At 48.0% G+C, this 26,704-nt stretch overlaps 1 protein-coding gene across 9 annotated transcripts in view; it reads right to left on the minus strand.

Moving 5' to 3' along the window:
* The window catches only part of PPFIA3 (PPFI scaffold protein A3), a 966,668-nt gene that overhangs the window by 265,031 nt on the left and 674,933 nt on the right, over positions 1-26,704 (minus strand). The window lies entirely within an intron of this gene.

Below are 26,704 nucleotides of genomic sequence, written 5' to 3' on the forward strand. Positions count from 1 at the left end.
TGGAGTTTCCAAGGCTGCACTCGCTCGGGGACGCCTTTCGTCACGAGTGGCGTTGCGGTCTGTTGTACGCCTTTCCGCCTATACCACCTCTGCCCAGAGTGCTGAAGAAGATCAGGCGTGACCAGGCCCAAGGCATCTTAGTGGCTCCGGATTAGGCACGAAGATACTGGTAACCCGAGCTACTCAGTATGTCAATCGATCCTCCGACACAACTGCCTCTTCGGGAGGACCTTCTGTCGCAGCAGCAGGGGACGGTTCTCCACCCGAACCTGTCCAGTCTCCACCTCCATGCGTAGAGATTGAGCGGTGACAGTTGATGCCATTTGACTTGCCTCCTGAAGTCTGTGACGTTATTCTGACAGCCAGGCGTCCCTCCACTAAAACGGTATACGCCTGCAGGTGGAACAAATTTGTGGCATGGTGCACAGCAAAGGCTGTGGATCCCCTTTCCGCCCCTCTTTCTGAGGTTCTCCTCTTTCTTCTCTCTAGCCCAGCAGGGCTCTGCTCTGGGCACCTTGAAAGGTTATCTATCCCCTGTTGTTTCTCGTTTCCTTAAGGGCACTACTCACATGTTTCCTCCTGTCCCCTTCGTAATGCCTCAGTGGGATTTGAATTTAGTCTTGATCTTTCTGATGTGCGCTCCCTTTAAGTCTCTTCACAATTGTCTCATTCGTCTTCTGACTCTTAAGACTGCTTTCCTGGTAGCCATCACCTCGGCTAGACGGGTGAGTGAGCTCCAGGCGTTTTCTTCTGTTCATCCGGACAAGGTTGTCCTCCGGACTCGTCCTTCCTTTCTTCCAAAAGTGGTAACTCCCTTTCACATCGGGCAATCTGTCACCTTGCCCACCTTCTTTCCGCCTCCGCATCCTTCGAAAGAGGAAGAGAGGCTCCACCGTCTGGACCCAAAATGGGCGCTGTCGAACAAGTTACTTACCTTCGGTAACGATGTATCTGTAAGAAACATTAGTTAGTTAGATTCCTCACCTTAGAATATCCCCAGGCGTCAGGCTGGATCCGGAAGATTTTTCGTCAGCAATACCCCTAGCGCGTCGCTAGGCGTCGTCTGCGGCTCCGCGTCCGTCGTCGGAATGACGTCGGAGTACTTAGACGCCGCCCTCGCGCGCTGACGTCAGTTCTTGTACATAGCTTTCCGCGCCAGGAACGCAGAGCCATGCAAAGACCGACACTGGTGCCAAAAATAAAATCTTGGGGCCTGAAAAGGATAACCTTAACCCTAGATGTCAGTTCGCAGAACGGGGAGGATGGGTGGGTCGGTGAGGAATCTAACTAACTAATGTTTCTTACAGATACATTGTTACCGAAGGTAAGTAACTTGTTCATCTGAAAGAAACACGTTAGTTAGATTCCTCACCTTAGAATAGATACCCAAGCAATACCATCCCCGGTGGTGGGTCTGCGAACCAAGATCACACCAGAAAGTCCTGGAGGATAGAACGGCCAAAGAAGCCATCCCTCCGGACTTGGCTGTCAAGGCAATAATGCCTGGCAAACGTGTGTAGCGAAGCCCACGTTGCCGCCTGACAGATGTCCTGCAAAGGGACACCCCGTCCCAAAGCAGTAGTAGCCGCCGTGGCCCGAGTAGAATGGGCGCGCAGCCCAACAGGAGGGTCCTTTTTTGCCAAGGAATAACAAATTTTGATGCACAGAACGACCCACCGAGAGATGGTCTGTTTGTGCACAGCTTTCCCCTTCTTAGCACCCACGTATCCAACGAAAAGTTGGGCGTCGACCCGGAACTGCTTTGTGCGGTCCAGATAAAAGGAGAGCGCACGTTTTGGGTCCAGACGGTCGAGCCTCTCTTGCTCTTTGGAAGGATGCGGAGGCGGAAAGAAGGTGGGCAAGGTGACAGACTGCCCAAGATGAAAGGGGGTCACCACTTTCGGAAGAAAGGAGGGACGAGGCCGAAGGACAACCTTGTCCGGATGAACAGAGAGAAAAGGAGGCTTTGATGATAAAGCCTGGAGCTCACTCACCCGTCTAGCCGAGGTGATGGCTACCAGAAAAGCAGTCTTAAGCGTCAGCAGACGAAGAGGACAATTATGAAGAGGCTCAAAGGGAGCGCACATTAGAAATGTGAGAACAAGATTCAAGTCCCACTGAGGCATTACAAAAGGGACAGGAGGGAACGTGTGAGTAATGCCCTTTAGAAAGCGTGTAACGACAGGGGACTTGAAAAGAGAAGGCTGATCAGGAAGCCGCAAGAAGGCAGAGATGGCAGCAAGATAACCTTTCAGGGTGCCCAGGGCAGAGCCCTGCCGGGCCAAATAAAGAAGAAAGAGGAGAACCTCAGAAAGAGGGGCGGAAAGGGGATCCACAGCCTTTGCTGTGCACCATGCCACAAATTTGTTCCACCGGCAGGCGTATACCGTCTTTGTGGAGGGACGCCTGGCTGCCAGAATGATATCACAGACTTCAGGAGGCAAGTCAAATGGCATCAACTGCCGCCGCTCAATCTCCACGCATGGAGGTGGAGGCTGGACAGGTTCGGGTGGAGGACTGTCCCCTGCTGCTGCGACAGAAGATCCTCCCGAAGGGGCAGACGTATCGGAGGATCGGTCAACATACTGAGTAGCTCGGGATACCAGTACCTTCGTGCCCAATCCGGAGCCACCAAGATGACTTGGGCCCGGTCGTGCCTGATCTTCTTCAGCACTCTGGGCAGAAGTGGTATAGGCGGAAATGCGTACAACAGACCGCAACTCCACTCGTAACGAAAAGCGTCGCCGAGCGAGTGCCGCCTTGGAAATTCCAACGCGCAGAACTGCTGACATTGCGCGTTCTCTTCGGTGGCGAATAGATCTAACCAAGGCTCTCCCCACTGCTGAAAGAGACCTTGCGCCACTTCGGAGTTCAGACACCATTCGTGATCCATCATGCACCGGCGGCGGAGTTCGTCTGCTCTGGCGTTCAGAGAGCCCGCCAGATGTTGAACCACTAGGGTGACGCCCTGGTGTTCCAGCCATGTCCAGAGGCGCAGAGCCTCCTGACAAAGGGTCCACGACCCCATCCCGCCCTGTTTGTTGCAATACCACATGGCGGTGGTGTTGTCCGTGAACACCTGCACGACACTTCCCCTGACAGAGGGAAGGAAGGCTTTCAGTGCAAGACGGATCGCTCTCAACTCCAACAGGTTGATGTGGAGACGAGACTCCGCCAGAGACCAGAGGCCTCTGATCTCCGCCTCTCCCATATGGCCACCCCATCCCAGGAGGGACGCATCCGTCACTACGACATGCTCCGGTTGGGGAAGGGAGAGGCTCTTGCCCTTGACCCAATCGCGGTCCGTGAGCCACCACTGCAACTGCTGTGCAGTGCCCTCCGAGATCAAGACCTGATCGGACAGGTTGCCGTGATGCTGGGCCCACTGAAACTTCAGGTCTCACTGCAGAGCCCGCATGCGCCGCCTGGCGTGATGCACTAGTAGGATGCAGGAGGCCATCAGCCCCAGAAGCCGCAACACTAGCCTGACCGAAACCCAGGATAGAGGCCGAAAGATGGGAATCAGGGCCTGTATATCCCGGACCCGCTGTTCCGGTGGATGGACCCGGAACTGCGCCGAATCGAGAACCGCTCCGATGAAGAGGAGCTTCTGAGAGGGACTCAAGTGTGACTTCGGCACGTTGATGGAAAATCCCAGCAAATGCAGGAGATCCGCTGTAGTCTGGAGGTGGGAGACGACTGTCTGGGGCGAGCCCGCCTTCAACAACCAGTCGTCGAAATAGGGGAAGACTGGAACCCCTGATCTGCGCAGATGAGCTGCGACCACCGCCATCACTTTTGTGAACACCCGAGGGGCACTGGTGAGGCCGAAGGGGAGCACGGTAAACTGAAAGTGCTCTTGGCCCACCGTGAACCGCAGGTAACGCCGGTGGGCCGGCAGGACGGGGATGTGGAAATATGCGTCCTGCAAGTCCAACGCTACCATCCAGTCTCCGGGGTCTAGGGCAGCTAGAACCTGAGCCAAGGTTAACATCTTGAACCTTTCCTTCCGGAGGAAGGCATTGATGTCCCGGAGGTCCAAGATAGGGCGTAGGCCCCTTTTGCCCTTCTTGGGAACCAGAAAGTAGTGGGAATAACAACCACGACCTACTTCTGGGCTCGGAACGCGCTCGACGGCCCCCTTGGCCAAGAGGGCCGAAACTTCCTCGCGGAGAAGATTCAAATGATCCCATGAGATACGGTGGTGCTGCGGTGGCATGGCTGGAGGGGTCGTCTCGAAGGGGAGGGAGTAGCCCCTTCGGACGATTTGCAGCACCCACCTGTCCGATGTGATGGACCGCCAGTGGAGCAGGTGATGGCGAACTCTGCCGCCCACTGGCGTGGAATGGGCCTGAAAGCTCGGACTAGGAAGGCTTTGAGGCGGATGCTGCCGGGGTGGATGTGGGCTGACCTCGTCGTCCTCCAGAACCGCCTCGGCGGAAACCACGTCCACGACCGCGCGCAGTTTGGTTCTGCGGCTGGTGGCTAGGCGCACGTGAGGAGGCGCCCCTTCCTTGGCCACGAAAGGGGCGAAAGGCGGAAGATTGCGACCGCGGGGCCGAGAGGCCCAAGGACTTGGCCGTAGCCCGGGAGTCCTTAAAACGATTCAGCGCACTGTCCGCTTTCTCGCCAAAAAGGTGAGTGCCATCAAAGGGCATGTCCATGAGAGTGCTCTGGACATCGCCCGAAAATGACGTGGACCGCAGCCAGGCGTGACGTCTAAGCGCCACTGTAGTAGAAATGGCCCTACACAGCGAGTCCGTAGTGTCAAGCCCACATCGGATAGCATGTCGCGCTGCATCCCTTCCATCGGCCAGAGCCTGGGTAAGTTGTGTCCGGACCTCCTCCGGACACAGGGGCAGCACGTCCTCCACCGCATCCCACAGAGTGGGAATAACGGTCCAAGAGACAGGCGGTGTTCAAAGACCGCAGGCCCAAACTAAGGGAGGAGAACAGCTTCTTGCCAAACTGTTCCAGTCTCTTGGAATCCCGGTCCGGCGGTCGGGAAGGGGGATATGGAGGTAGAGGCCTGGATAACCAGGCTCTCAGGGGTAGGGTGTTGGGACAGAAAACTGGGGTCGCCCGGAGCAGGGCGGTGGCGCCTGGCGACGTTCCTGTCCACAGGAGGAACTGTGGAGGGCTTGGACCAGGTGCCCTGCAGAACGTCAATGAGGGCCTCATTGAATTGCAGCAGAGGCTCAGTGGAGCTTGCTGCAGACTGAAGCACCTCAGTGAGGACGTTAGTCCTCACAGCCACGGCAGGCAGCTCGAGCCCAAGGGCTGCGGCCGCCTTGCGCAGCACCACAGAGAAAGCAGCGCCCTCCTCCGAAGCCACAGTCAGAGGAGAGACGAATCCAGTGTCCGGAGAGGTATCCAGGCCACTGGCCTCCCCCAGTTCATCTGCCCAGTCCTGTGACATTTGAGCCTGAAGGGCCATAGGATCCTCGGATCCCTCCCAGTTGTCCCCATCATCCGATTCCTGGTATACAGGAGGAAGGAGCGGAGCCGGGCGATAGACATAATGTGTCTCCAGCGGCGCCGAACGCGGCGTCCATCGACGCCGTACCGGCGCCGGGCCCGGAGCGGGGCTGAACTGGGGCTCGACGTCGAGCGGAGTCGGCGTCGGCGTCGGGGGTGGTACCGGTGTCGACGCCGGCAGAGGAGGCGTTACGAGGTCGACCGGCGTCGGCGGGGACTCGGGAACGGGTCCCTCGGGCGCTTGCGGCGTCGAGACCGGAGCCGTCGACGGCGCCGGGGCCGGAACCGCCGGCAGGCAAGGCAGCCCAGTCGGGTCCGCGGGGCCCGAAGGCGCGCCAGCGGGCGTTGACAGCGGAGCCAGGCTCCTCATGGCCGAGAGGAAGGCACTGACTTCCGCCGGCGTCGCGTCAGTCCCAGGGACCGGTGGGTATGGGGACTTGCGCGGCGCCTGCGGCTCCGCCAGAGCCGCGGGGGTGGAACCACCCTGACCCTCGGCCGAGTCGCGCGACCGGCGAGGGGAGTCCGAAGAGCGGTGTCGCCTCTTGGACTTCTTAGAATGCTTCGACTTACCCGAAGACTTGGATCCCGACGACCGATGGTGACGTCGGCTGCGGCTCCGCGACCGATCCTTAGACCTCCTCCTGAACCGGGATCGAGAGGCGCGCGGAGCCGAGTGGCGAATCTCGAGAAGCTTACGGGACCGCTCCCGTCTAGCCTTCGAGGTCAGGGCCTTGCAGTCCGAACACGTCTCCGCGTCGTGGTCGAGGCCCAAGCAGTAAAGGCACCGGCGGTGATGGTCCGTAACCGACATCAAGCGGCTACAGTCAGCACAGGCTTTAAAACCAGGCATCCTACCGGCACCGAAGTCGAGACAAGATCAAAAAGGATCGAAAAAGTTAGTCAAAAAATGACTAAAGTGGTAGCTCTCCCGGATCTGCGCTTACTGGCGCGTGTCGTACTTTAATATTCGGGACCGCGTAGGGGACAGGGCCCTACCCCTGTCTATCTTGGTATTAGCGAACCGCAAATGGTAAATGCGGCATGTACGAGTGTTTTATATACCGTTCTAGCTATGAAAGCACTGTGTACACGTTATTCTGCTTCACTATGCGGGTTCCATTTTGGAAGCAGTGGCCATCTTGTCATTGCCCTCACATAGGCTATAATGGAGTAAATACGAGCCTCACAGTACATGGGCTTTCCCTCTGACTTCTGTGTGACCTGGGCAGCTGGCTCTGCTGCCCCAGGCCAAACCGGTCTCACGAGCTCCCCTTCCTCCGTCCACCTGTGATTAGCATCAGGGCTTGACCCGTCATAAAGCCCTTTCATTCTATACAAACCTCCGGCTAATCTCTTCTACACCTGCTTGTTCCTGCTTTATGACTTGTTTCCCAAAACAGGAGATGCTCATGTTTATTGGGGGGTCTCTTTACATCAAACGTGGGATCTGAACCTTACTGTGTAAATCATTGTGAGCTGGCCGAACTGGAATGTGGGATGGTCATCATGACTCTGCTTTTTCGTTTGTAATGTATGCCTTTATATGACCATATCGTAAACCAAGGAATGTGTGCCTGGAGCATGATATTTTGTACTTAAGGAGAAGTCCGTTCCTATGATTTTCGGCAGTCTCCTGAGAACATACACGCTGTTGTACTTCTAGGATACCTGTCATTGGTCTGCAGCCAATAAACGAATCTTTGACTTCACCCAGAAGACTCTGTGTTTCTGTAGGTCCGGAACAGGGTGAACCCAGAAGTCATAGGGTGTGTGCCCCTGCACCGCTGGGTCTAAAATACCCAGTACTTCAGTTTGGCGCCCAACGTGGGGCGATTTCAGCGGTACCAGTCCAAGCCAGAGGTTCGTGAGGAGCTTCGTGTGGAAATTCTGGAGGAAGGCCGCCACTTCATCGACCCCTGCATGTCGACGTGGTCCGAAAGTCTTTTCTGCGAGGTTCTCCGCGTCCCGACGGCTACGAAGGACTGCTGCCCTGATTAATCGACCTGTTTTGGACCCTTGACGAGTTTTGAGAGAGCGAAACAATCGAGAGAGTCTTCTGGTGACGTCATCGATCAGCAATATTCAGTTAAGTATAAGTGGAGCGTCTCCAATTTGTTTTGGTATCCTTCGGGATCATTTGAATTGGTACTTTGGAGTTTGCAAACGCCAAAACCAGAGGACTCGTGTATTCACGAGGCTATCGTAATCGATAATCCTTTGACGTTTGGATCTAGACTAGTGAGCAAAGATGCCTGGTTCTGGACTATTTGGTAGATTATTCTGTTTGGGTTGTGGAAAAGATTTCCAGCTAGAGGAATCATGTCCGGTTCCTCCGGTTGGAACTCCAACTTATGAGCTCTATGTGAAACATGGCGTAGGCCCCATTGCATATAACGAAGTGTGGATCCACTACACCAGGAAAGATGGTGTTTTAAAATGGCCCCAAAATGGTAGTTTTGATACTGATATTTTAGATAATCTGGAAATTAAATTGTTTAAGAAGAAAGCCCGGCCGGCGATGTTTGACTCTTTCCGCTTATGGCGAAAGGGAGCCAAACAGAAGGAAATCAAGTTAGCGAAAAAGAATAAGAGAGAGAGAGGTATGTCAGTAATGCAAGCAGCTGTACAATTTAAAGACAATGAAGAGGAGCAAATGAATGAGCAATTGCACAGGCAGCGTAAGTTAGGGATTGACAAATGTTACCCAGCTTTGCCGCATTCTAAGCAGAATGAGTCAGAAGAAAAGGAGAAAGATCCCCTGATGTCACATTTGTTGAGTTCGCCACCCCCGTATGCTCAAACTGCCACGGCGCCTCCCCAGCTTGTAAATATGCCGCCTCCAGTGCATGTACTGCAAGCCTTGCCGCAACCGCCAGTTGCTTTGCAGCCAGTTGCTATTCCTGTAGCGCAGTCCTCTCAAGCGCCGCCAGTTGTGCTTCCAACGGCCCCCGCACTTCCTGCTACTTTGCCTAATTCAGTAACTGCCTCCCCTAACACTCTTCCTTCCACCACTCCAGTACCTGTCTCTACATCCTCTTTTCTTCCCTCTGTTTTTCCCCCTGTTCTCGCCTCAGCTTCTCCTTCAGCGCGACAGCGCTTAGCTAATGTGGTTACTACATTAATGTCTCCTCTCTTTGGGTCATCTGGTGCAACTCCTGGTGTACAGCGTAAGCAGTTGCGCAGCCAATTGCCTAACCCCGATGAGAAAAAGGTAATAGATCACATGGCACGTAGATGGATCGTTTTTCCTTCACTGTATGATGTGGAATCAGTTGTCAACACTTTCCATCAATGGGATGCCCCTAAACAGAGATATGTGTTTGAGAAAATGTGCGAAATTCTCTGTGAAGAATTGGAGGATAGTGGTAGAAATCCAAATCCGCAGGAATTGTGTAGAGTGAGGTTCGATTTTGGAACTGGTATAATTGTGGACCGCGAAGTAGATAAAGCAGTTGCGGTTGTATTGTCCTTAAGGAATGACGATTGCCAACAGTCATTGTTTGAACAAGAGGTCCTTGTGGGGAAGAAGGCAAAAGCGCGACAATACCCTATGAGAGAAGTTCCCCCGGTATGGAAGGAAGCGGTTGCAGCTGCCGGTGGTAACCCCGCTGTGGCAGCGCATTTCCAGCGTGTTTGGGTGCATGTTCCATGGAAGCGCTCTGAGGTGTTAGCGCTTAAGCAATCCTTGCCTGATCCCCGTAAAAACCCAGCAGGTTATTATAAAGAGTTGTCACAGACGGCAGGGTCATGCATTATGAATCTGGCCGACATAGACATGTTGTTTGGTAATGTTGTTCCACAGCCTCTATGGGGATCAATTCGTAATGTAGATCACAATGCAGAATTAGGGGATACATGGGCTAACATTGTTGCTGCTGATGCTAGACAAACTGGTGGTGCGAAACCAGAACCTTTAGTAGCTGAATTGCCTGGTAGAATCATCACGTATATGAAGACAATAATGCCTGCGATGCGCGTAAATTGGGACAAGTTATCTGCATGCAAGCAGAAGAAAGATGAGACAGTGTCAGACTTCTTTACTAGGTTTGAAGAAACGTTTATTGATCACAGTGGGCAAGATATGAGTACTGAGGGTGGCCAACGGCTGTTTGTGGATAAGTTTGTGCAGAATTTACTTCCTGACCTGTGTAAAAAGTTAAAAGATTCAGAAAGTTCTTGGGCTGTTTCTTCCTCAGCGCAAATACTGGCTACTGCACAGTATTATGAAAATAGAGATAAAGACGAGAAAGATAGAACAGAGAAGAAAACGAAGGAACTAAAGACAAAGGTCCTTTTACAGCAGGCCTATCCGCCACGTGGAGGTGGTAATAATTATAGACAACCCCAAGGTGTCTATCACCAACCCCAACAGTTTCAGACAAACCAGCAAATGAACGGGTATTACCAACCACGTGTCCCTGTAGGTCCCAACCAATGTTCATACTGTAAAGAGGAAGGTCATTTTAAATACAGTTGCCCTAAATTAATGCAGCGGAACGGTAATATGTATGGCGCAAGAGGTAGGGGTGGTCAGCAAGCTCCTAGAGGCCGAGGGCGTGGAAGTGTTCCCCAGAACGCGCGTCCTCTGCCGCCTCAAAGTACCATCAATAGCTTTGATCAGCAAGCTAACGCGATTAGCAATACGGCTCAGTATTATAATAATGATTATTATGCAGAGGACGGTGATGCAGAGAATAATGATTACTAGGACAGCCATAGACAGAGAGAGGGAGTTGTTTCAGTGCCAGTGGATCAGAGTGGACCGTATGTTGAGGTGACTACAGCAAATGTAACGGAGCCTTTTCTGCTAGACACTGGTGCTGCAAAGAGTTCAATCATGCATTCAAAACTCCCTGGCGCACCTTTGTCTGGCGATATAAATTTTTCAGTAGGTTTTTCTGGCGCCCCAGTTAGGAACCCGATTTCCAGTCCCATGTCACTTTCTGTTGGACCTTGCGAGCTGAAAGCACCCCTGATTCTGACAACAGGTTGTGGTGAGAATTTGCTGGGATTAGATTTGTTGAAAAGATTGCACGCTACACTGTATTGTTCTCCTTCAGGAGTACAACTTACATTAGGCAAGAAAGTGATTTCCCCAATGTATTTGTCTAAAAATACAATGCCACCTGAATTGTCATCCCTTCCGGATGCCCTTTGGGCTACTGGTCCCAATGATGTGGGCCTCTTGGAGATACCGCCATATGTGGTGACTCTAAAGGCTAATGTCAGACTACCACGTATTCCCCAGTACAAGATCTCTAATGAAGGGCAGAAAGCATTGTTAGACATTGTCAGCGACTTGATTAATAAGGGTGTGATAGAAGAGACAAGAGGCAACGTTTGCAATAGTCCGATTTTACCTGTCCTAAAACGAACGGACCCTTCACAGCCACCTGTTTACAGATTTGTGATTGATCTTAGAGAGGTTAATAAGATTGTTGTGCCACAGTTTCCGGTTGTCCCTGATATAACTGCCTTGTTAACGATGATTCCAGCCTCTGCCGCATGGTTTTCAGTGATTGATTTAAAGAATGCTTTCTTTAGTATCCCAATTGCAGAAAAGAGCAGAGATATTTTTGGTTTTAGTCTGGGAGGCCGAAGCTTCCGCTTCAAACGCGCTCCCCAGGGCTACTGTGAGAGTCCATCCATATACAGTCAGGCTCTGAAAGCGCAGCTTGATGCACTTGTTTTACCTAGTGGCGCTATCCTGATTCAATACGTGGACGATTTACTAATTGCCGCGGATATTGAAAAGATTTGTAAAGAAGCCACATTGTCACTGTTGCGCCATTTATCCGCTTTCCATCACAAAGTGTCTCTCTCTAAGCTGCAATATTGTCGACAAGAAGTGACCTACTTAGGTCATCTCTTGTCGAAGGAGGGAAGGAAACTGACCCCAGAAAGAATTCAAGCCATTGCACAGTTAAGTGTGCCAAAAACACAGAGAGAAGTGCGTGCTTTCTTGGGCATCACTTCATACTGTAGGCATTGGATCCCTAGTTTTTCCTTATTGGCAAAACCTTTGTTAGCCTTAACATGCAAAGACACACCGAATCCTATCCCATGGTCTGAAGAGTGTCAGAAAAGTTTTGTGGAATTAAGTAATGCATTATGTTCAGCACCTGTGTTGGGTACTCCCGACTACAGTAAGCCTTTTACATTGTATGTTCACGAGAAAGATGGATGTGCGTTGTCAGTGTTAACACAGCCTTTTGGCGACAGACCGCGCCCATGCGCATATTTCTCATCAACCTTGGACCCTGTAGCAAGGGCATTGCCAAGCTGTCTGAGAGCGACAGCTGCTGCAGCGATGTCTATCCGACAATCGGCTGGTTTGGTAATGGACAACACATTGATTGTCATGGTTCCACACGCTGTAGACACATTATTAAATAGGACCAAGACACAACACTTGACTAGTGCACGATTATCGGGCTACGAACTTACACTGTTAGCTAATCACATACACATAAAAAGATGCAATACGCTGAATCCAGCTACATTGTTGCCAATTCCAGCAGACTCAGATGAGATTGAACAGCATGACTGTCTGTTCAGAACAGAAGAAGAGACGAAAGGGAGAGTAGATCTAAAAGATACTCCCCTGACTGAGTGTGATGGCACTTTATGGGTAGATGGGTCATGTTTCAAGCTCCCTAATGGTGACACGACTGCTGCATATGCTATCACGACTTTGCACACGGTCGTGGAAACTGCACGAGTGCCACATAATTCGGCCCAAGCGGCAGAATTAATCGCCCTCACGAGAGCATGTGTGTTGTCTGAAGGAATGAGAGTGAACATATACACAGATAGCCAGTACGCCTTTGGCGTGGCTCATAATTTCGGGCGACTGTGGAAAGAGCGTGGGTTCCTGACGTCACATGGAGCTAAAATTCAGAATGGCAAGTTGGTGAATGATCTCCTTGAGTCACTGACCCTACCGTTGCAAGTTGCGATCATGAAATGCAGTGCGCACAGGAAAGTCACAGATGATGTTGGACGTGGGAATGCGTTTGCTGATGAGACCGCGAAAGAAACAGCACAGAATGTGAAGACTAGAATGTATGTTGCAGGTCCCGCAAGATGGGTTAATGATGTGGGAATGTGTGAGAACACAATAGAGAGTGTGAAGTTGCTTCAAGCTGAAGCCACAGAGGAAGAGTTAAGCAAGTGGAGAGAAAGTATGGGTAAGTTGGATGAGAATGGTTGTTGGATTGATCTGACAGAACATAGGCGATGGTTGTTGCCTGATGCATATGTGCTTCCAGTGGTTACTATGGCACATGGAATGGCACATATCAGTACGAAAGGTATATGCAAGTTGTTGGCCCCAGTATGGCAGAATGCTGGGATTCCCAAGTGTGCAGAGAATGTGGTCAAGAATTGCATAGTATGCTTGAAGTACAACCCTGGTAGGGGAACCCCAACCCCGGCTGGTCACTTTGCACCACCATCATGTCCATTTGAAGTTTTGCAGCTGGACTTTATTCACATGGAAAGATGCAACAACCTGAAATATGTATTGGTGGTTGTTTGTGCTTTCTCAAAATGGATTGAGGCTTATCCTCTGAAAGATAACACTGCCCTATCCACAGCCAAAGCCCTTGTGAAGGAGTTTTTCCCTAGGTTTGGGATGCCAAGAATGGTGTGGTGTGATAACGGAAGTGAGTTTGTGGGTAAAGTGATGAAGAATGTATGTGAAGGTCTAGGGATAAAGCAGAAGTTCCACGCTGCAAATCACCCCCAATCAGCTGGATTAGTAGAACGCTACAACGGAGCCTTAAAGCTCAAGCTGGCTAAAATCCAGGCGAGCACCGGTCTTAAATGGCCTGACGCTCTGCCTCTAGCACTCCTGTCCACCAGAATGACCATACACTCACGAGTGGGACTTAGCCCTTATGAGGTCGTCTTTGGCCGCCCGGCTAATGTATGGGGCGTGCCAAGACCGGCGAAATTTAGCGAAATAGAACATCCAGTACTGCTTGATTACCTGTATGATTTGACTGTTAAACTGCGTGTTTTGCACCAACAGGTACATGATACTCTTCCCCAAGCCTCTGAACCTCCTGGACACCCTATCAACCCTGGTACGTGGGTGCTAGTCCGAAATTTCCAGCGTAAGAGCAACGACGAGCCTCGCTGGATCGGCCCTCATCTTGTTCTTCTTTCGACAAGATCAGCAGTGCGAGTGAAAGGGAAGAAGCACTGGATTCATGGTACCCACTGCAAAGTAGTCCCTTTGCCTCTGCCATATGACCAGTGGGTCAAGGAGGGTATCGCCGACTCAGAGACAGACATTGTACCTCGTTTTGTACCATTCAGTGACGCACGCATAAGAGGCACAGTTTCAGACCAAGAGAGTGACAATATTCTGCAGGAAGCTGTGCCACCATCAAGTCGGCTGGACACCACTGAGCCTGAACTTTTGTTTCAAGACCAAACAGCACCTGGCCGTCTCCGCTATAATTTGAGACCTAGGCCCATGGACAAATAAAGATTTCCTCACTATTTCCCTTTTGACATTTTTTTTTGCTCTCCCATCTGAAGGACTTTCTTGATTTTTGTTTTTCGAACCACCATCCGGGTTCTGCCGCAGGGTCGCGGTGCCAAGACTTTGGGGTACAGGCCGAAGACGCTAGGTCGACGGTTCTGGTTGGTCTAGGGCGTTTCCCTGGACTGACAGGCGTGCCCCTCAGCAGAAGAAACTCATCCACCGCGAGCGGCCCGAGTAGAGGATGGAGTTTTTTAAGATGGAGAGACCAATTGAGGAAATGAACTTTAACGCAAGGATGTGTAGAATTGTAAAAAGTAAATGTTTTGTCTTTTTATGCCTTCTTACACTGTGTAGCATAACGAGGTTTATTGTAGGATTTGTGTTTTTCTCCGCTCAAAAGCCCATTGCACCCACTCAACAGCCTATACTTCCTTCTACTACCTCCTCTCACTCTTTTCACCCTTTGCCTGAGCACGAACAGACCAGACGATCAGAGTTCGTAAATAACTCGTTTATCCAGCTCTTGCACCAGCACCAACTAGTAATGAATACGACCAATTGCTGGGTGTGTGGGTTAATGCCCCATACCATTAACAAGGGTATTCCCTACCTGGTGCTGCCGTACAGTTACAATGGATCGTCATGGGCATTCCAAACCATGTTTCTCTATGCTCTAGATACATACTCCCCTCGCCAACCGCGTTCCATCAGACCTATCACCAATAATAAGGCTTTGATGAAAGGAGTTGCCGATATGAGTAGGGATATTAATGCATACTCCTCTATTCCCAAAGAAGAGTTGAGACCTTATGTAGGATGGAACGCAACGGGGTATAGTATTAGTCTGGGTGAAAGACAGCGAAAAATCTCGTCTCCAATCTGGGTCGTACCCCACATGGGTCGGTTCTGCTTACAGGGTAATGGTCAGAATCCTAGAGCTCAACTGGGAAGAAGTGACTGTACTGAAACGTACACTTTCCCGTCACAGTTTTCCCCTGCGTTCTTGGCTGCCAAGGGCACATATTTCATCTGTCATGACCGAGCATATACATGGCTGCCCCCTGATTTCTCGGGCACATGTTATATTGCGAACTTGCTACCGCCGACATTTACTGCTGCCTCTGACTATCACAAGACCAGAGTTGTGAGAGGTGTGATTAGTAAGGAGGATACTGCCGGTCAGGAAGCAGGAGACTTCTTCTTGGGTTTCCTGCCGTTTTGGGGACCTATGGTCAATAGTAGGAACCTGAGACAGCTGACTCGTGTGGTTGAATCCACTGTCAATGTAACGGCTGGTGCCCTTAGTAATCTGACAGCTGAGCTCCAAGCGGATCGCCTTATGACTCTGCAGAACCGCATGGTTCTAGACGTTATTCTTGCAGACCGCGGTGGGGTATGCAAGGTCATCCAATCCAGTTGCTGCATTTTCATACCAGATAATGCTCCAACAGTGTATCAAGCCATCTCCAAACTCCATAAAATATCTGAAGCCATACACGTGGAAAGGGAGATTGGTCACTGGTGGGGTGGTTCTGGGAATTGATATCTGCCTGGGGTTGGAAAGTTCTGATGGTCATTGGCATGATCTTAGCCATTCTTTTTCTGTTCTGCCTGTGTATACAGTGTGCTCCTGCGATATGTGGCCTCTGTACTACCTTATGTGTAAGGAAATCTGTATCGAGGGACGAGCTAAGTAGTAGGATGATGCTACAGCAACATCTCCATGACTTCGTGAACATTGACCTAGACTCGGATTAAGATGAGTATAGTAATTGCCTATGTAAGGGCAAAAGGAGGGTCTGTCGTACTTTAATATTCGGGACCGCGTAGGGGACAGGGCCCTACCCCTGTCTATCTTGGTATTAGCGAACCGCAAATGGTAAATGCGGCATGTACGAGTGTTTTATATACCGTTCTAGCTATGAAAGCACTGTGTACACGTTATTCTGCTTCACTACGCGGGTTCCATTTTGGAAGCAGTGGCCATCTTGTCATTGCCCTCACATAGGCTATAATGGAGTAAATACGAGCCTCACAGTACATGGGCTTTCCCTCTGACTTCTGTGTGACCTGGGCAGCTGGCTCTGCTGCCCCAGGCCAAACCGGTCTCACGAGCTCCCCTTCCTCCGTCCACCTGTGATTAGCATCAGGGCTTGACCCGTCATAAAGCCCTTTCATTCTATACAAACCTCCGGCTAATCTCTTCTACACCTGCTTGTTCCTGCTTTATGACTTGTTTCCCAAAACAGGAGATGCTCATGTTTATTGGGGGGTCTCTTTACATCAAACGTGGGATCTGAACCTTACTGTGTAAATCATTGTGAGCTGGCCGAACTGGAATGTGGGATGGTCATCATGACTCTGCTTTTTCGTTTGTAATGTATGCCTTTATATGACCATATCGTAAACCAAGGAATGTGTGCCTGGAGCATGATATTTTGTACTTAAGGAGAAGTCCGTTCCTATGATTTTCGGCAGTCTCCTGAGAACATACACGCTGTTGTACTTCTAGGATACCTGTCATTGGTCTGCAGCCAATAAACGAATCTTTGACTTCACCCAGAAGACTCTGTGTTTCTGTAGGTCCGGAACAGGGTGAACCCAGAAGTCATAGGGTGTGTGCCCCTGCACCGCTGGGTCTAAAATACCCAGTACTTCACGCGGAAAAAAGAAGAACTGACGTCAGCGCGCGAGGGCGGCGTCTAAGTACTCCGACGACGTCATTCCGGCGCACGACGCCGACGACGGACGCGGAGCCGCAGACGACGCCTAGCGACGCGCAAGGGGTATTGCTGACGAAAAATCTTCCGGATCCAGCCTGACGCCTGGGGATATTCTAAGGTGAGGAATCTAACTAACGTGTTTCTTTCAGATCTTTTATTTGGATCGCACCAAACAGTTCCGGGTGGATGACCAGCTTTTTGTTGGATACGTGGGGGCTAAGAAGGTAAGGACAGTACACAAGCAGACCATCTCGCCGTGGGTCATATTGTGTATAAAAGCTTGCTGCTCCTTGGCCTCCCTGTCCCCGAAGAGACAAGAGCCATCAAAGGGCATGTCCATAAGATTTGCTTGGACATCCCCTGAAAAGACAGACATTCTTAGCCAGGCGTGGCGCCTAACGACCACTATCGAGGACATTTTTCTGCCCAGCGTGCCTGTCGTGTCTAGGCCACAGCCTATGGCAAACTTTGCTGCATCTCTTGCGTCTGTAACTGCTTGGGAGAGGATGGCCGGGTCCTCCTCTGAAACTTGTGGCAGCACCTGCGCAACCGTTTTCCATAGTGAGTGGGAGTAATGGCCCAAGAGGCATGCAATGTTTACTGACCGCGATGCGAGGCTGGTGGAAGAGAAAATCTTCTTATTAAAGCTGTCCAGACTTTTTGATTCCCTATCTGGGAATGCAGAAGGGAAGGCAATACAGGAAGTACAAGGTTTGGAGTACCTAGCTCTCTGGGGTTGGGTGGTTGGAGAGGAAAGCTGGGTTGAGCAGAGTCTAGGACCTCCGCAGCCCTACGCACCACCACTGCGAATGCAGCCTCCCCTCCTCCGTAGCTAGGTTAGGAGGCAGCATGCCAGGCTCAGGGGAGATGTCCAAACCGCTGGCATCACCCAGATCCTAGTACCAGTCCATTTCTTCGTTGGAAAGTAAGATTTCTAAGGGATCCTACTGCCCCTCCCAATCCTCATCCTATCCTAGCCCTTCAGAATAAGGCACAGGATATGGCATTGAGCCCAAAGGCTCCGTTGGTCTTGGCGTTTGAGGACGCCCAGCCGGCTCAGTGTCATCCGAAATAAGGATGGGGAGGTGCCGCTGGGGTCTCGGCATCAGAGAAGGTCCGTGTGGCACAACCGGCACCGGTCCGGATCCAGAAACGGATCGAAGAGGAATCCTGGGCACCAGGGCCGAAGGCGAGGAACCCAAAGGAGCTTCTTCCGGTGAGCCTGCTGGTCCCAAAGACGCACGGGCAGGGTCAGGCTGCCCAAATATGGCGCACATGGTGTGAAAAAATGTTTTCAGCTGGGCGGGTGTAGCTTCTGGCCCCGGAAAGGGAGGGAAATACAGAAGCGACCCAGGCACCCGCTCCGCAAGGTGGGGCCTCGAACATCGAGACTCCTCTGTCTAGTCAGGGGATGGATGGGTCAAAGTCAAGTGAGAGGATAAAGACTTGGATCCACAGAGCGGTGCTCCGACCTTTCTCTCACTGGGAGCAGGAACAAGATCTTCTGAGAGATCTCAAAGGTGCCGGACGCCGGGCCGCCAGCAGCTTTTGGGACTGCTTCCTCAAAGCTTTTAGCACATGCCCCGGCATTCAAGGCACCAAAGACAGTTCAGATGAGGGTCAGTAACCGACAAGACGCGGTGATGGGCGCTGCACGGTTTGAAACCAGAGGTTTTCTTACTTGACATCTACACACCAAAAAACGCTGATAAAATGTTTGTCAAAAAGTGACATGGGGTAGCACTTTGACAGATCTGCGCTGGCAGGTGCAGAAAGAAAAGGACTGACATTGGCGCGTCAGGGTGGCACCTATATAGACGACGCAGACATGCCGATGACAAACCCGACGCCTATGATGTCACGTGGAGTCGCCTGACGCCACCTATCGGTGAATAGGGCTACTACTATCAAAAATCTTCCTGATCCAGGCTGACGCCAGGAAGTTCTAAGGTAAGGAATCTGCAGCTAGATGCCTCTATTAGATAACCTATTACTTACATAGAGTGAGAGAAAAACTAAGAAAAAGGTGCCTGTCTCATTAAGTAATATTTTCTTCTCCGCCATAAGATCCTCATTAATAGTCATAAACGTAGAATAGAGAAAGAAGCATATCCCTTACCCGGGAGTGTCGATGCAAAGCTATGTGCACAAAGAGTTATTTTAACAAGAGGTAAAGCGAGGCAAAATTTTCTTAGTTAAAAATATTCTCTATTTTTTCCTGACCTAATAAAATGTCAGTAATTGAATCCTCGTGCAAACAATAATGCTCGGAAAAAGTATGAACAGATTTTCATATAGATGCTTTACATATTTCTGTTATTGGAACAATGTTTATCCAATCAGCAGTTGACGCTTTACTTTGCATACAATGAACCCTAGACTTACAAAGAAAAGAGTAAGGCAAGAAGCTGTCCATCTGGCTATAGTTCATTTAGAGGAAGCCATTCCAGTTCTCAGAGGTCCATAATTAATGAACAATTGGTTTGTTTTACAAATATATTTAGCTCTGTCCAAATAACATTTAAGTACTTAAGTGTCAAGAATTACCAAAGGAGCCATGCTCCCAAATCCAAGAATTCTACAGTGGTGTGATAAAACTTGCCATGCATTCTTGATAGAAGGGTGCATTTGCAAAGTAACCTTTTGAGGGACTTTAAGGAGAGGTTAAGTAGCTCTGGATACTGCCATTGTCTGGGCTATTCTTGTACTATTGACATTCAATATTTTAAGCTTCAGCAGTACTTTTAGGATCAAAGGGATTGGTGGGAAAGTATAGAGAAAACTTCTTGAACAATCAATGAAAAGGGCATTGCCTAACAAGTTTGGTTCACACATTCGCAAAGCAAAGTTTGGGCATTTTGCATTTTCTCCTGTGGTGAATAAATTTATGTTGGTGAAAACCCCAGTCTTGTCTTATCTAATAAGACTGAATCAAGATCCTGTTCGACATTAGGGATGGTTCAAATGTCCTCAAGGTTAGATGAACTGCCTTCAACTCAAGAACATTTATGTGGCATAATTGTTGGTTTCTGACCAGAGACCTTGTACGCGTCTAGATGAGACAATAAATGGAGATAAGGATAAATGCAAATCTTTTTGCTTCGGAGGTGAGCTGTAACCACGGCCATGCACTATGAGAATGTTCTCAGAATGGCCATGAGTCAGAGAGAAAGGACTTTGTATTGATAATGATCCTTGCCACTGTAAACTGTTCTCCCATTTTGGGCATGTGAAAGTATTCACACTGAAGATCTACAGAGCACATCCAGTCTCCTTTCATTAACTGTGGATATATCTGGAGTAGGGCTACAGTTTTAAATTTTTGTTTCTTGATCCATTTGCTTGCCTATCTTAGGTTGAGGATCAGGTTGGAGTTCTGTTTTCTTGCTTTTCTTGGGAACCACACAATATCTTTACATACCTTTTCCTTTTTGTTCTATTGCTTGTTTTTAGAGTAGAGACTTGATCTTTAATTACAGCAAGTGATGTTTTGGCACTGGCTTTGGAGGTATAGATGGTGAGGGATACTTCAAAAGGATGGCGTAGCCATTCTGGATGAAATGTAAGACTCATCTGTCGGTGGTTATTAATCTCCACTCCATTCAATGATTTACTACACTCCCTCCCACAGGTACCAGAAACAGAACAGAGGGAGTGTGATCTTCATTGTTTTGATTGAGCGTGTGATTTGAAAGAGCATTGGTGCTGTGATTGCTGCTGCTGTTGTTGTCCCTGAGATTGAGGGAAGAAGGATCACTGAGGAGACAGAACCCAATGTCTGGACTGATATCTGTAGTCCCAATTAAGGTATTGGAAATTGTAGAACTTATTTCTCTTCTAACCCTACAGCCTTCAGCGTTTCTGCCTCCTTCATTAGCTCCATTTCTTTGACGGTATAAGGCACAAATAAAACTGCAGGGTCAAGACTGATTTGTATATCGCTGGGTTTAATCTGGAATCGCATGGGGAGTACAAAAATGATGGATTTAGACCCAGATCATTGTTCAACGTTCTGTCCATCAATTGATCTTTTTCCAAAAAAAACTTGCCTGGTGAAGGAGAGGTATGCGATCTTCAATTGGGCATCAGGCTTCAGAGAAGTTAACCTAAGCTGGGATCATCTTCAAAGTACAATGCTGTTGCAAAACTGTATTATAGCAAGGTCTGCAGTATCAATAGCAGCAATGATTGATTAATTAGAGATAGTTTGACCCCACTGAACTAGCTCCATAAAGTCTTGCCTTCTATATTTTTGGAAGTACACTGAAAGTGTGTACAGAGATTCCCTTAATGCTCTATCATATCTTACTAACCGAGCAGCCACAGCTGCAGAACTATAAACTTTTCCTCTTACCGCATGAAGTCTTTTACCTACTTTTAAGACAAGCTGACGTTTCTGGATCCAAAGTGTGCCTTTCTCTTCCAGCTAAAACTATCATAGAATCTGGTTTAGTATCCTGTCTCAGATAAAAAAAATACAACGCCTCCAATCAATATCCTGTTTAAGAAGCCAAGGTATACTGCTTTAACAGTTGCCGGAGTAAGGAACATCTCTGCAAGTTCTGATAACCCAGCGATCAAAGGTAAAGAAGCTCTTGGAGAGGCCCTTTGTTGAAGAGTCTCCATTATCACTGAAACTGCAACTTGATGAGTCTGTAGTTGTATGTTTAATTTGGTTGTTCCTCTAAGACATCTTTAAAGTTAACAATGTAATCTTCAGGAGATGATCTTGGAGGTGACACAGCTGGACAGGTAGGAGGATGTGTTTTAAGCAAAAGAGAAGGAAAATTTCATTTGTTTCCTTGGTGTAGATTGTCATAGAGGTGGTATGTCATTTTCTGGTGACATAGCTGTAGCTATTGGCATCCTTCGAGTAATATGGAGCTGAGTAGATGCAGGTGGCATAGCAGGACATATTGGTGAAGTAGGTCTAGGTGGTGAATCGAGAGGTGAAAGAAGTTCCAGAACAGGTTCCTCTTATCAGATTATCGGCCTTGACTTGCATCTGTAGAACAGACATCAGGTTCAACTGTACCTGTGGTTGTTGTGTAGAATATAGTTGGTGCTGCCAGTGAACTCAATGGAGAGCAGTTCATTGCTGACACCTCTAACAATGTCGACCAGTGCTCAGGGGAATGGCGTGATGGTGATATTTCCCGCCTTTGCTCTTTAGATCTACTTCTTTGGGAGTCTTTATCATGGGAGAGACTGGTTTGAGGAGAGAGAGGACCCTTCTGTCCTTTTTTCCTCTGCTTCTTCTTGATGTAGGTTTTCAAGCTTTACTCTGAGGCAAGAGTCCTCATGGTCTTTAAGAACTCTTTTTGACATTTTTTGGCAAAAGTCGCACTCCTTAACTGTGTGTGGGTGGTGGACATACCCCACACACAAAATGTTTGTCTGATTAAACCTTTTTCCACCCATGTGGGACACACGCATCTTGAGGAGTAATGGCATAGTCCTGGAAATAAATCCCTCTTTGATGGTAAAAGTGGGTAAAAAATGTTGTGTGAAACACAAAAACCATAACTTTTGTGAAAAAAGTCAAGAATAAAGTGGGTAAAGTATCCCAGAGAGTGTTCTGAGATCCACTCAGCATGAGCCAGAAAAAAGAACTAAGGCTGTCAGTACAGTGCATGCTAACAGGGGAAGCTACTTGCTTCTTCAAGCAACAGCATATTTTTCTTTGCAGGTTCTGCACTTTGCACTTTTGACCCGAAAGACATATTTTCTTTCATTTTTCTCACTGTATGTAGGTAATAAGTTTAGATAGGGTGCCTATAAACACCTCTGTCACAGCTCAAGCCATTGGAGGTTTGACCCTGTGTCCGTCCACCCGATTTAGAGTGGGTGGAAACACTGCCACATTGTCACTGCCCATTGTTAAAGAATTCCAAAGAAGTGTAACAGAAGGTGATACCTAACACGAAAATGATGAGATAATCGTGTATCTAACGTTTGAACTACCAAAAGAGGGAATAAGTGCAAAGGTCATAGAATAATATGGCCTTTAATTTCTTCAGTCACGAAGAAAAAAGGCGAATAGGCTCAAAACGGTGTTTGTGTTCAGATGATTTTTTACATTAACAACCTGGATCCCTTCAAAATATAGTGGTATCTTTGAGACGGCTCACGTAAGCTGCGCTATTTAGTGCTTATAGCTTTCATGAACATTCCTCTGGAGAAGGGCTTGGGTTTCAGATAAGCAACTTTCCTCATTCTATTAAGGGAGATTTTTCTCAGAATTCATAAGCAGCACTACAAGTTTACATTTGTGAGGGATGCTAGAACACATTTTACGTGTACCTACAACAACATCAGGCTTCAGATGATGAAGCATGCCATATTTCAATGTGACTGAGCGGCCTGCTTTTCTCAGAGAGATCTCTCTGTGTGAAATAACTATCATATTTCAGAGATAGTTGTGGTACCCTTTGTAGGGTGTACATTTAAAATGGGAGGACAAAGGTTTAGCATTCTTCACCTCTCACCCTTTTGTGTATAAGAGAGATCACAGTTATAATAAAGTGAATCTAAATAAAACATTAAGACAACAAATGTTATAGTGTTCCTTTCACTTTAATGTTTCCAGAAACTTCATTGTCCAGTCATGCACAGCAGTGTCTGTCAGCCAGTCACTTTCTGACAGAAATGAGAAAAGGTTTACCTGGATTAAAATCAAACTATGGTCCTAGTTTAACAGTAAGGAAGGTAAGATGTTTATCTATTCAGAGAACAGGTTGAAGACAACCCCTCAACTAAAGTTGTATCACTTCCAAAAAAGCATCAAAACTGCCTCAAAAGTTAAAAATAAAAGCTGCTCTGAATACCTAAAGTTGTTTTGTCCTGCCCACATGTGTGCAGTGTGCCAAAAATGCATATTTTGGAATATCTGCACTACAGAAGACACAGGAGGATGCAGAAATAAAGTCGGAAGAATGATTTCCTTGTTCAGTAACAACTCAGTTAATATTTTCAGAATGAAAGAGGGACAGGATCGGAAAATCACAATTCCATTTAGAATAACTATAAACTGAGGCATAAAGAACCAGGAAGGTTAGGGCAGTAAAGCTGTTTTTGATCTTCATTCTGCTAATTGTCATTATCCTCAAAGACTTGTGCTTCAGCTGGCAAGAACCAAATTAGGGTCCCAAGAATGGACAATTCCTTACCAGATGGAATAAATCTGTCTAGCTCTACAGAGGTCTTTTGATGACCTCACTGGAAAATGACACTGCAAGCCTGTTCCTAAAGGCTCCTAAAGCCACAAGGCAGGTCTTACAGGTGTCTACATGTACTCCAGTTGCCACACGGAAATATGAAAAGGACCTCACATCATCTACTAAACATGTGTGCAGGTTGATATTTCTTACCATGCCCTGTGACAGAACATAAGCCAATGTGCTTCTGTACTGGGTCCTGGTAGCAGACTGCTTGGTGAGTTCTGGTTTCTTCTAGAGTAGGTGTTGTCACCTCTTGTAGGGACAGGGATGTGGTCTTGCATAAGAAGTGGAGAAGATCAGAGTTCCAAATGTGGCAAGGCCAGGCTGGTGCCCTGGATCACTGTGCACCCATGGCTCTCCAAAAGCTTCTGATAAACTCCAAGAATAAAGAGAATCATAGGAGAGTTGCACAGTCCATCAACAGGCCGTTTTAAGGGTACCTGGTATCTGGTAATGCAAGAGGTAAACCCCTATTTTAATAATCTGTAAAAAGCATGTATGGGAGAACCTCAACATCGAGAATCATCTTGTGATGAAAAGTTTCTCATCATCAAAGAGGTCACAAGCAATGCCATCAAAACTGAATGTGCCAATGCTGACTATCATAATATGGACCTGGAGTATAAAGAGTAGTGATAGCGTCTTTTTTCTTACGGGACTTTTTGTGGTTCAGAGACAACCCACTAGAAATGCTGAGAAGAAGGTTGCATCTCCTCTGGCCCTCTTAGATGTAACCTAGGAGTAGACTGCCCTCTTCATTTCCCTAGACAACCCAACTTTGTGATAAGATAAACTTGTACCATGGCCTTAAAGTTTCTACATATGCATTTCCTGACAAATGCCCCATTGCTCTATGGTGTGAGAATGCAGAAGATAGGCCAAGAACATACTATCATTCTTCCAGGACCATCATGAGAGAGTTTCAGGTCAATTAAGTGGCAGTGACCTAAATGCAGGTGAGCAAAAGGCCTTCTAATTTAAAGTTGATAGTAAAGTGACGCTCATGGAACCATTTCTACAGTAGTGTCCGAATTTACATTTGAAAGGTTAAACATTGTAGCATATTTTAGTTCTTTAATACTATATTTTAAAGACAGCTTCTAGGGTGATGTGTCCGGTCAAATATAATATAAATAAGTGGCTGAACTGATTTCAATTGGCTTAATAAAAGACAGGACATATGTATTGCCTTGTACAGGCATGTTTTCTTTACAAAATGATTTCCAGAATTGAAAACTGTATTTAACATGTGTTGTGGGATTCCACATAGGCAAATAGTTTCTCAACTGTATTCAGAGAAAATCTTCTGACGATTCAGTGATGGATTGTGATCACTGAATGACTGTCTCACTTAAAGAACAAAAGACAGACTGAGCAGAGTGTATCACATTACTAGACAAAGAATTGCCCCACTGGGTTCACCAGATCCTTCATCAGTCAACTACCCATAAGATATATCTTATGAAGGTCTTTGCATGCAAAGTTTGTCTCATGCCAACCTATTGAATCAGTACTCCAAGCGTCAACCTACCTAACATTCAGAGTTTCACTTCTCCAGTTTAAAGGTCAATCTTGTGATTTCATATATGCTACCTTGAAATTCTTCTGCTATAACCTGTTACTCTGCAAATTAACCTTGGCTTTATACTTTTATTTTATGTTCCATGGAACTAGTTCGATGGGACTTAACCTTAGTTGACCACTTTCTTGTTGGTGCTTCAGTTTGGTCCTTTTTCTTTGTCATACTCATACCAGGCCAGTGGTACATGCTTTGTTGATTGTATACACTGCCATGTACAGTCTATGACCAATACTGAAAAATTATTGGTAAAGCCTGGTTAATATCACGCCTCTTCCTCAATGCCTCATCTATGGAATTTCTGCTGTTACGACCCATTTCCCTTTATCAATTTAAGCCCCTAAAAGGCTTTCTCCAACCACAGGATGCAAGATCCCTTTATAGCTAAACATAAATTCTGTTTGTTTCCAAACAGTATTACTCATATATCTATAGTAAGTGCATTCCCTTTAATGTGAAGCATGCCCACAGGAGAACTTCAGTCAATAGAAAGAGTGGGTTGGGGGGAGTGAGGTATGGTCGGGGAAAATGGGGGCGGGGGGGTGGGGAGGGAGGGGTAATAGTTTGAAAGAGAAGCCAAAAGGTGAGAAGTGATTTCATCAGAAAATCAGCTTTAGGGAGAAAAGATGCAAAGTTTTTAAACAGTGTTCCTTTGTGCCTCTGTATGCTGTTCTAGAAGACGAGTACTGGTCCCAAACAGCTGGGCCTCCGAACTGCTGTGTACAGTGCAGAGGGACATGCTTGAGGTCTCATTTGGTCTCTGTGCCCTCTTCAATTTACTTACAGAAAACAGCAGAGTCCTTTCCCAGACAGCAAGGACTTTTCTCTGTGCTCCTGTATATTCTATGAGTGGATGTGTGCTCGGTTCTGTCTCAGGCAGGGGGCTCGGTATCTGTATGACAGTTTAATGTACTGCAAGATGGACTGGGTATAGACCCATGCAACAGAGTTCTTATCTATGCCTCGGTGTAGTAAACATGGACAAGAAAAGGATTGCTGGCTCCTATCCCAGACAGTAGAGGCTGTTTCTGCACTTACATGAGTTATAATAGAACAGAGGCGACAACTACCTTGTCAGTGCCTCGATGTCCTGTTGATGCCTTTTGGGTGCTGTTCCAGAAAAAGGATGCTTTGTGTTCGTGTACAAGGCACTGAAAAGAAAAATCTGGGTCTTGTCATGGGCATTGGGGCTCATCGTGATCCAGTG

This window comes from Triturus cristatus, chromosome 7 (genome assembly GCF_964204655.1).
Source record: "Triturus cristatus chromosome 7, aTriCri1.1, whole genome shotgun sequence".
Lineage (NCBI taxonomy): Eukaryota > Metazoa > Chordata > Amphibia > Caudata > Salamandridae > Triturus > Triturus cristatus.